Source organism: Thalassophryne amazonica, chromosome 3 (genome assembly GCF_902500255.1).
Source record: "Thalassophryne amazonica chromosome 3, fThaAma1.1, whole genome shotgun sequence".
Classification (NCBI taxonomy): Eukaryota; Metazoa; Chordata; class Actinopteri; order Batrachoidiformes; family Batrachoididae; genus Thalassophryne; species Thalassophryne amazonica.
The window spans coordinates 23,182,512-23,194,290 of record NC_047105.1 but is presented as its reverse complement, the minus strand read 5'-3'; the positions used below and the strand labels follow the sequence as shown (position 1 = coordinate 23,194,290).

The 11,779-nt window shown below is 44.7% G+C and overlaps 1 protein-coding gene across 1 annotated transcript in view; it reads right to left on the bottom strand.

Annotated features, from left to right (window-relative positions):
• LOC117506417 (dedicator of cytokinesis protein 3-like) overlaps positions 1-11,779 on the bottom strand; it is a 544,822-nt gene that overhangs the window by 487,268 nt on the left and 45,775 nt on the right. The gene's annotated exons all lie outside the window — the stretch shown is intronic.

Here is an 11,779-nt window from a genome sequence, read left to right as displayed (position 1 = left end):
GAAACAGAAACCCCACTGACGTTTGGGTTTATATATATATATATATATATATATATATATAGTGAGGAAAATAATTATTTGAACACCCTGCAATTTTGGAAGTTCTCCCACTTACAAATCATGGAGGGGTCTGAAATTTTCATCTTAGGTGCATGTCCACTGTAAGAGACATAATCTAAAAAAAAATCCGGAAATCACAATGTATTTTTTTTTTTTTAATAATTTATTTGTATGTTGATTACAGACCCGCTGCAGGGTCTGTAATCAATGTAGAGAAATGATCATTTTCCTGACAAACACCCCCAAAAACAATGGCCGCTCTGAAGGACCGATAAGGGAATCCTTAAGCAAAAAGGTTATTGATGTCAGTGGATCGAATCATTTTTAATGATACCCGAAAGGAACTGGTTCTCGATACCCATCCCTATACAGGATCAGTTATTTCTTCCCCATGACCTTTATTAAGAATAGAATTTATTGTTTTCCTCATTTCTAATTGTTTAATCTGCCACACTAACAGTTTCTCCTTCTTTTCTCCTTCTTCGTAAAGCTTACATTTGATCATATTCTGTTTTCAAAAGAAGCAATTCTTTTCCTACAGTAGGAATGCTATTACTGATGACCTGTTCCTGAATATTTTTTATTTTCACTTCTAGCAATAGTCTCTTTTTAGGGCCCCTTCACACATAGTGTGAATTTGGTTGAATTAGGCATGAAGTGCGCATTAAACAGGAATCATATGCAATATGTGTAAATTCGTAGCTGCCTCGAATGCCTAGTACACCTGTCGCTACAACTATTTGTGCACACCTGCGGCTGAAAGACAGAGTAATTGCTGTGCGAGCCCATCGAACCCTCTCACGAACATCAAACACCGCTCACATGGCACTTAGAAAATGTGTGGCCATTCATACTGTTAACACGACAGTCAGCAGACGATCACTGTTGAGCTGGATGGAGTGTGCCACACTCATGGGGCATGTGTCTCACACATGCGCATGTGTGTCTCACCCCTGCCCCCTGCCCCAACACATCTGGCGTGTCGGGAGGGCACACTTGCATAAAATGCTTATATGTATGCACAGATCTGATCACATGGGGGCCGGACAGCGAGGTCTGATCGCACACAGTATGGGGAGGGGCCTGTCAGCTGATCACAGCACACTGATAGCTGGATGACGGCTCAGTGCACACATTACAAACACAGAAACCACTGCCAGGACAGTTATATAAATAATTATGATAATACCTACATACGCAATTACATAGCAAATAACGAAAATGAATGACCACATAACACAGAGACACGTTAGTCTGGGCATTGAAGGTTAAGGAATGAACTACTACTCAACATTAAAAAAAAAATAACCCCACTCTCCACAGTAAGTAGTCCGTCCCAATCGATGTCACTTCCCTTAACCTTCAGGGACAGATCTCAGTTCCCCGAGGCTTCTGATATGATTATTAAATGGTAAATGGACTGCATTTATATCGCGCTTTTCCATTTCCATCAGATGCTCAAAGCGCTTTACAAATAATGCCTCACTGGGAGCAATAGGGGATTAAGGACCTTGCCCAAGGGCCCTTAGTGATTTTCCAGTCAGGCTGGGATTTGAACAGAGGAGCTTCTGGTCTCAAGCCCAACGCCTTAACCACTAGACCATCACCTCCCCTTATTACAAAATAAAGATGTAAAAAAGTCCAAAAAACATAATACCCTTTCCCCCTGCTCTTTGTAAATATAAAACACCTGCTTTTGAAAATTATTATGCGCAGACCTGAAAAGGACTTGACCTGAAAATAAATATTATAGCAGGGGACATGTGAAACGCAAAAAGAAACATTCCAGAGAAACACAATTTGATTTGAGGCGCTTTACCTATGGAATTGGAATAAGTGGAAAAAAATCTAAGAAAACGGTAAAAAAAAAAAAAAAACAAACACGGAGGAGAATAATAAACCACGGACGGATGGGGAAATAAAGTGCCCGTTAGTTATCTGGGCTCCACATAACCATTTTGGACAGAAACGGGCACAGCTATCGGTGGTTCAAGTTTTTCCTGGACATAAGCTGTTACCATAGCAAAGTGTAGACACACAGATACCATACCATACCCTACCCTTTATTTATATAGCACATTTCACAAACATAGTTTCCAAAGTGCTGTACAAAAAAAAAAAAAAAAAAAACACTCAGAGGACCACACACTCATGCGGTGTTAAAAGCCAAAGCATAAAAACGGGTCTTTATACGAGACTTAAAACACTCTACAGTGGGGGCTGTTCGAATGTTAAGGGGCAAATCATTCCCAGCTGAGGGCCCACAACAGAAAAAGCCCTGTCTCCCCTAGTTTTAAGTCTTGTCACAGGCACCACATGCTGGACCACAAAGCACGGGGAGGCTGATAAATTCGGATGAGGTCCAAAATGTACGTCGGGGCCAGTCCATTCAAAGCTTTAAAAACAAACAAAATCTTAAAATCAACTCTAAAATGAACTGGAAGCCAGTGCAGAGATGCCAAAACCGGAGTGATGTGCTCTCGCTTTCTGCTACCAGTTAAGAGACGCGCAGCAGAATTTTGGACCAACTGTAAGCGAGAAAGTGCATTTTGGCTGATGCCGATAAAAAGTGCATTACAGTAGTCTAAGCAAGAGGAGACAAAAGCGTGCATGACTTGTTCAAAAACATTAAAAGATAAAAAAGGTTTAACTTAAGATAAAAGACGCAAATGATAAAATCCAGATTTGACAACGGCGTTAACCTGCTTGTCAAATTTAAAATCTTTGTCAATAATGACGCTGAGGTTGGTGACAGCCTGTTTCACGTACTGTTTAAGAGGGCCCAAGTCCAAGAGGAGGTCAATATTTCCAAATAAAATGACCTCTGATTTGTCCTCATTTAGACTTAAAAAGTTGTGGGCCAACCAAGCCTTGACATCACTCAAACAATTCAAAAGAGGCGCCAAAGGGGTAGAAGCAACTTTTTTGAGTGGCAGGTAAATCAAGTCATCTGCGTAAAAATGATACTGTAAGCCATGATTTTTAAAGATTTGACTCAGTGGGAGGAGGTAGTGTTATGTGTCGGACGCAGCCCGGAGAACCGTCCAGCGTTTGAAGGACCCAGTATGAAATAAGCAGAGCACGGTACAAAGGATAACTAAATTTAATTACATAACAGTGATGTGGAAAATATAACAAAAGAGTGCGCGGTCTGGCGTGGTGGTGAAACGGTGTGCTCCCAGCAGCACTAACGGTCCGGAGCCAGAAACTGTTCGGACCCAAGGACCCCGCCGACACCCCCCAGGTGGCCGCGACAAACCGAGTCTGTGAAAGAAGAAATCATCATGTGAGTCCACACTCCACACACAGAGAGACCGCTCAAAGGTGTTCACAAACAGCAAACACTTCCTGGCTTAATTACTAATCAGCTTCCCACCCTGCAGGCATGGAACACCCTGTTCACAAACTCAACTGCAGTGGAAGCTGATTAAACGACTAACATAACAGCTCAATACAATAAGGTGTGAGGGACACCACATTTACTGACTGTATAAATGTTAGTCACAAAACCTAACGTACCTCAGGAAGTGTGCTGACGAGCGTGAGACCTCACCCCCTCCTCTTTCACAGACCATGCATCAAACCTGGACGTTCTCTGCATCCACTGATGATGAGATGGCTCTCGAGACAACGATCTCACCCGTCTGGTCACAAGGTCGAGTCTCTGGCAGATACACACTGTGTATTCCAGACTTAAATGCCACCATGCTCCAATCCGTGTAGATGCACCACGGCTGTGAGTCCTGACGAGCTGCACATGATCAGCCTCAGGTGATCAGGGTGAGGTCCTGAAAACTCAGCCACACAGCCACTCAGTCCTAAACGCATACCAGCTGGAAGGAAAAACAAAAGACAGCACAGAAGACAGAAACAAAAGGCAGCCAGGCCCCCCAGCCACAACAGATAGAGGGCAAAAAGAACAGGTGCTAGGATTGACCCCTGCGGTACTCCACAATTTAGAGATGCAGAGGAAGAGGTGAAATCCCCCAATTTGACAGAGCAGCTCCTCCCACTGAGATAAGACCTGAACCACTCCAGGGTGGTCCCCCTAACCCCCACACAGTTTTCCAAATGATTTAAAAGAGTTGTGTGGTCGACTGTGTCAGTCACTAAAAACAAATCATTAAAAACCTTTAAAAGTGCTGACTCTGTACTATGAAGGGCTTTATAACCTGACTGAAAAATATCAAAAATGCCATGTGCTTCTAGGAAAAACTGCAGCTGCATAAGAACACATTTCTCTAAAATTTTAGCCAAAAAAGGCAGTTTAGAAATTGGCCTAAAATTGCAGGCATTTGCAGAATCAAGGCTAGGTTTTTTCAAAAGGGGTTCAATAACTGCCTCTTTACAAAACAGAGGAACAACACCAGACAGCAGACTGCTATTTATAATGTCAAGGACATTAGGGCCAATAGTTGTCCAGACTTCTTTGAACAGTCGAGGAGGAACAGGGTCAAGTGGACTCGAAACAGGCTTAAGTTCACAGACAACTTTGACAGACAGACATGCAAGAGACACTGGCTCAAAATGACAAATAACAGATGAGCAAGGCATGTCAGGAAAAGGGCTACATGAAGAAGTCTGAATATTGGCTCTAATTCTTTCCACTTTCTCAGTAAAAAAGTGCAAAAATGCATTACAAGTGTCAGGTGTTGATTCTAACCCTGTGGGCTGAGGGGGGTTAAGCACTGTCTCCGAAGACGGAGAAGCAGGAAGGAGAAAGAGAGGGCAAAGTTCTTCCAGGACCCCTTCAAGTTTCCCGAAGAGAAAAAGAACGGGAGGCTGGAAGTCACAGCACAGGAGCTTGAAGAACACCTGAAAAGCCAGTTAAGCGATCCTGCGAGGAATATTCCTCTTGGTTCACCAGGATATGTGCCCCGCCCTGCTGAGCCTGAATCTCAGTTCGACACAACACCACCAAGGTGGGCCGAGATCAGGCAGGTGGTGGACAAAGCAAGATCTGCGTCAGCTCCAGGCCTGAATGGCGTTCCCTATAGGGTATACAAGAGCTGCCCGATGGTACTGAAGCTCCTTTGGAGGCTGATGAGAGCCGCCTGGAAGACTCAAGCCATCCCATCTGAGTGGACCAGGGCAATAACTACCTTCATCCCAAAAGAACAGGATCAACATCAACATCAACCAGTTCAGAGGAATTGCCCTACTGAACGTGGAAGGGAAGATTTTCTTCTCAGTGGTGGCGAAGAGAGTGACCAGCTATCTCCTAGAAAACAACTACACTGACACCAGCTGTCAAAAGGCAGGCATCCCAGGATTCCCAGGCTGTGTGGAGCACTCAACCATGATTTGGAACCAGATTCAGTCAGCCAAGCGTGAGAAGTCAGACCTGCATGTTGTCTGGCTGGATCTGGAAAATGCCTATGGTTCAGTCCCTCACCAGCTCATCACTTTTGCCTTGGAGTTCTTCTACATCCCAACCTGCATCCAGAAGCTGGTATCCAACTACTTCAACAGTTTGCAAGTTTGCTATGCCACACAGAACGCTACCACCAACTGGCAACAGCTTGAGAAAGGCATCGCAATGGGCTGCTCCCATCATCTTCACGGCAGCCTTTGAGGTGATTCTGATTGGCAGTAGGCAAATGGGGCGAGGGATAAGAACGTGGTCAGGACAATGGCTACCAGCTCTGCGGAGTTACATGGATGACATAACAAGCCTACTGCAAACAGCGCCATGTACTGCCAGACTCTTAAGGAGGTTCAAAGAACTCCTCAGATGGGCGAGAATGAGGATCAAGCCATCAAAGTCCCGTAGTCTGTCGATCCGGAAGGGAGCCAGGAATTACCTCATCTCCTTCACAGTGGATGGAGGAAAGATTCCATTGTTGGCTGATCAACCAGTTCGAAGCCTGGGAAGGCTGTATACAGCGGAGCTGTCTGATACTCATATGCCTGCCACCATCATGCAGCAACTTACGGATGGGCTGGAGAGGATCGACAAGTGCCACCTCCCAGGGAAGCTTAAAGTCTGGTGCTATCAGTTCACCCTTTATCAGCGTCTGATGTGGCCCCTGAAGCTGTGTGAGATCACCTCATCCATAGTAATGAAGATGGATGCTAAAGCCAATAGCTTCATACGCAAGTGGCTTGGACTACCTCGAAGCCTCTCCAACGTTGGCCTGTTTGGGAAGATCACGCTGCAGCTGCCACTGAAGTCTATTAACCTAGGCTACAGACAAGAGAAGGCCAGGCTCGTGCTAGAGATAAGAGACTCAACTGACCCATTTGTAAGAAAAACCAAGGCACAAGTGCGAACAGGATGCAAGTGGAAGGCAGAGGAGGCTGTTGACCAGGCCATCAGCAGGCCCGAGCACAAAGAAATGGTGGGCAAGATACAGTCAGGGAGAGCAGGCTTGGGGTGGGGAATAGTCCCCAAGTTTTGGTCCAAGACTACAAGAAAGGAGAGGAAAAAGTTGGTGATTGAGGAGGTGGTCAGGCACGAAGAGGAGCAATACAAGATCAAGGCGCTCAGCCAGCCACAGCAAGGGCGATGGACAACCTGGGAAGGAGTCATCAGCAGGACCATCAAGTGGTCCGACTTGTGGAAGATGCCTCAAGCAAGGCTTAGTTTCCTCATTCGGGCCACGTATGACACCCTCCCCAGCCCAAGCAATGTGAGCCAGTGGTACGGCTCAGAGGAAAGCTGCCAGCTCTGCAATGCCCCAAACCCAAGCCTACAACATATCCTGTCTAGTTGCAAGACAGCTCTGGCGCAGGGTAGGTATAGGTGGCGGCACGATCTGGTTCTGCGGAAGCTGGCAGAAGTCCTTGAAGCGCTGAGAATGGAAGCAGCCAACGACCCTCCTTCTAAGACTCGGACATTCATCAGCTTTGTTAGACAAGGGCCGGAGCTCAGACCATCAGCCAGAGGGAAAGATCATTGCTAACACCTGGATGCAACTGGCACTTAAGGGTGGATCTTGATCGGCAGCTCAAGTTCCCCCCAGAGATTACCACCACCTCCCTGAGGCCAGACGTCATCCTGTGGTCCTCTGATGTCAAGACAGCGATCCTGGCAGAGCTAACTGTCCCTTGGGAGGGAGGAATGGAGGCTGCCAGTGAAAGGAAGAGAGACAAATATACCGACCTGGTAGCCGAGTGCCGGGAAGCTGGATGGTCCACAACTATCTACCCTGTGGAGGTTGGCTGCAGGGGGTTCATCGGAACATCCATCCAGCGCCTCCTCAGGAAGATTGGAGTGTCTCGAACAAGGCTGAAGAGGGTATCTAGGGACCTGGCAGAAGAGGCGGAAAGAGCCAGCTTCTGGTTGTGGTTGCGTAGGAAGGACAGGTCGTGGGGGAAAGAGGGGTCCTAGGGGTAGCTGCAGGGGGCGGCAGGGAGACGTCCCTACCTTTGCTCCACCACCGTGAGATGTTCCGGGATTAATGGAGCGAAACATCAATGAAGGGTGGCTCCCGGCTGATGACCCTGCAGTTACCCCGGTGGCACCGGCGGAGGTGCGTCAGGCGGAAACGCCATGCAGATAGAGCTCACCTGTGCTTCCAACTAAAAAAGAACACGTGGATTATTAACATTGTTGGAGACCACCTCAGAAAGATATTTAATCTTTTCATTAGGGCTGAAACGATTAGTTGACTAATTCGAATAATTCGATTACAAAAAATGTTCGAGGCAAATTCTGTGCCTTGAAGCTTCATTTAATGTTGTAGTACATATGCCAGGCCTGTGTGTGGCGCTGTAATGTCCCCAGAAAAACAAACAGAAGAAGAAGTAGAGCAAGCGCTAATCAAATTAGCACAAAAGCTACAACTTTCCAACGCGAGTGAAAAGAGTGAAATAAAGCCTTTTAGGAAAAAGACGGTCCACGCTGATCATCTGAAATAGCTTACTGTGCATTTAAAGCAAAGCAGTGTGTTTTTTTTTTTTTTTAAAGCACAGTTTCATTCGCTGGCCGCTCTACGCGCGGCGGCCGGCTGCTGTCTCTTTCTGCCCGGTGTGAGCGGCTCAGCACTGCCCTCACACAGCTCCATCCCGGCCACAGTCTCTGGAAGAGGTCTGCACTTTCTTATGTGTGACTCGCAATGAGTGTTTCGCTTTTTAATTTTCGCTTTTTTGGGCAACACACAATGCTTCACAAACACAGGAACTCAAATAAAATAATAATACATAAACCAGTGACTGCGAGGCTGCATGTTCAGCCTCCAGCTGAAAATTAAATGCACTGGCTGAATCGCAGAGAGAGTGTTAAAAAGAAATTCATGCAGGGACCCAGTCCACCACCTTAATAAATACATAAATAAAAATGGTTAAATTTTACAAGCTGGGGAAAACAAAAAACAGAAAGCCACATCCCATCGCCATTTCAGCAAAATGTTAAGACTTTGACTGAGCTTCTGACACCAGGAAAGATCCAAAACTTGTAAAGATGTGAAAAAATAAATAATTACCCAGAAAAACAGAAAGGGATACACTAAATTTGACAGTCTCCGTGATGACGCAGTGACATTGTGCCATTACTTAGGGAGAGCCCTGGACTGTTAATGTTTTAAAACGCAAAAGTACTTTTTATCCAATTACTCGATTAATCGCCAGAATAATCGATAGAATACTCGATTACTAAAATAATCGATAGCTGCAGCCCTACTTTTCATCTTTTACCATGTTCTGATATGCAAGCCAGGTCTCCTTTAAAATATCATAAGAGACTTGAAGTACATCTTTTTTCCACCTGCGCTCAGCTCTTCTACAGATGCGCCTGGCTTCACGCGTCCTGTCATTCAGCCACGGCACCCGTTTCATTTTAGGGCACACGGCTTTAAGTGGGTCTACAGCAGTGAGAACATTGCTACAGGTAGAAAGAAAATCTTCCGTTAGTTTCTCCATATTTCCACTGACAGTTACTTTCTCCCTCTCAACAACAAAGAGCGAGGAGAAGCGAGCCGCTGTTTCAGGCTTAAGAGAGCGACACAAGTGCGCAGGGGCAGGTACATTCAGAACATCACCATCAAAAAAATAAAATAAAATAAAATAGAACAGTGGTCTGATACAAACGCGTTTCCCACAAATAAATTTTCAATCTGTACATTCGTATGTAAGAACAAGATCCAACGTATGTCCATGAATACGAGTGACACCTGGAACATGTTGGATTAAGTTAAAACCATTAATTAAATCTAAAAACTCTCTAGATAAGGGTTTAGACGAACAGCAAACATGCAAATTAAAATCACCAACAATTAAAATCTTGTCATAATCTGACATAAAAGCAGCAACACAGAGAATTCTCTAATAAAATCCTTATTATATTTAGGAGGCCTGTAAACCACAGCGCACAACACCGGCTCCTTTCGTCGCAGGGTGAAACAACTCAGTTCAAAAGAGGAAAACCGGACTTCCGACAGTGGCTTGAAACATAAACAGCTATCCAATAAAGTACCAATCCCTCCACCCCGACCAGAAACTCTCGGGGTGTTAATAAAAGTACATGACGGACGTAACAGTTCGGAAAAGACGGAGGACTCACCCACGCTTATCCAGGTTTCCGTCAAAAAAATAAATCCAAATCTTTTCGAGGTAAAATAGTAGAATAGAGGATGAAAGTTTATTAGCCACAGATCTTACATTTACAAGTCCACACCTCAGCGAAAAGGAAGCCTCGACACCAGGAGCTCCACGGCTTACCGACCTCAGGTTGCCGGGATGAATGCCACCTTGGCACCGAGATCGCGTCCAGCGTGGACGCAGCACCAGACAATCCACCTGTTGCCCAAACAGCGGGACCAGCCATCCACGCATCGGAGCCAGAGTGCGACGAGCAACAACACGGTCAAAACAGGCTCTATAATCCAAAGGGATAAGAGCAGGAAACTTCAGCAGTGCAGGAGATCGCGCAAGCAAGGCTTTTAGCTTTACTAGCCTACCACTGTGCACTCCTCGACAGCGGCAATTCATCACAGGGAGGGCCCTCACCCGAAGCAGGAACTCGGGCACATCATTCAGGTGAGTGGGACGCAGCCTTTTTGAGCCCTTATTACCGTCAAACGGTGTGCTCAGTTCCACGGATGATTTTATCTTAAGAAGCTCTGTGCGATCATACACCATCCGTGAGTTGGAGGTCCCCATAATACAAGTTAAAAACATAAAACAAACAAATACTGCGAAAGCCAAAAGGCGTACCAAGCACCCCGGCACCATTTTGGCAATCACTTCAACCATCACTTCAACCACAGATCAGATCTGTTCACTTGCTCCAGATAATGTGGACAGTCAGTCAGTGAAATCTGATGTGAATCAGATTTGGAATAAATCCGACTGTAAACAAGACTGATGTCCATGCTCGAAGGTGCAAAGATTGTCATCATTACTTCAACATTTTTTCCTCCCTCCAAAATATTTGGAGCTCAGAAACTGCACAAACTAGAGCAACCAAACAGAGCCATAGGTCCATAATCCCCACCACTACTTACACCATAAACCCGACTTCATGGTGGCGCTATAATTACCACTTTTATCTTTTGGCTAAAAAACTCTGAACATTGATTTGTAGAATCAAAATTCTTTCTTTTCTAGCTTCATTGGGTGTTTCTGCATCTCACCACATAGGCCACACCCATTTCTACCACAAGAATCTTTCAACCATTTTGACATTTTTGAAAATGTTTTTCAAAGGCTCCTCCTACAATTTTTTCTCACTCTCACAAAATGCGGTAGTGCAATATTTGAACTAGGCCAAACAAAGGTTATTTTACTTTTTCATGTTTTGCTGAAATTGGTTGCAAAACGTGAGTGGGTGATGGTGCAATAATAATCATTTTTAACTTTAGTTTCTGGATTTGTTAAACGTTAAGCATTCATGGTGTAAACTAGACATAGGCCGATAAATGGTTTCACGGTATACCACAGAATGAAACCACTGAGAAGTACAAGCAGTGGACTCGAGTTGTGCTTGTGGTTGACCAAATTTCTCCCACAAACATGTTAAGAAGGACAAATATATCTATTCCAAGGACTTTGTTGGTGAAGCTGGGCCAAGTATTGAGCATCCGGAGTTCTGGACGTTATTCCAGCCAAGTCTCTAAAGTCTCTAAAGTTATCAGTGGTATAGTGCTCGTAGCGGTAGACATCGTGTCAATTAGTGCACCTGAATCACGCGCACTTCATATGCAAATAGCCATAATGTTGTTAAAGCACATTTTAAAGCTATACATAATACCGTGAAACCGCTGTATTTTTGCCCGCGGTTATCATATGTCCAAATCTCATACTGGTCCATGCCTAGTGTAAACGTAACTCAAGTGAATTCTCACACACTAAAATTAAGTTTAAGGTTCTTTTCTCCTTAAAAAGTTGTCATGCTTTAATGTATAAACCATCGTATATTAACTCCAGTGAACACACGAGGTAAGCTGAAGGCCTTCAGAACTGTTGAACTTGTTGACCTTTAAAAAGCTACAATCAATAGATAGAGACAGACGGGATGGGTTTGCATTTCAGGAAACTGTAGCGCTCAGAGCTTTGCAGAACAGCTGACAACTACTTTCTATATATAAAAAAAGAAAGAGAGGAAGATAAAACTGAAGTGAGAAAACAAAATAAGTGGCAGACAGGACAAACACAGAAGGGAAAAGGAGGATTTAATGTCCATGTTTAGCCTCAGTCAGCTCAACATGCACATCATGAAAAAGCAAAAATTTTGGTGAAAGCAAAAAGAAAGAGAAAAGATACGTCAATGCTCTACCCC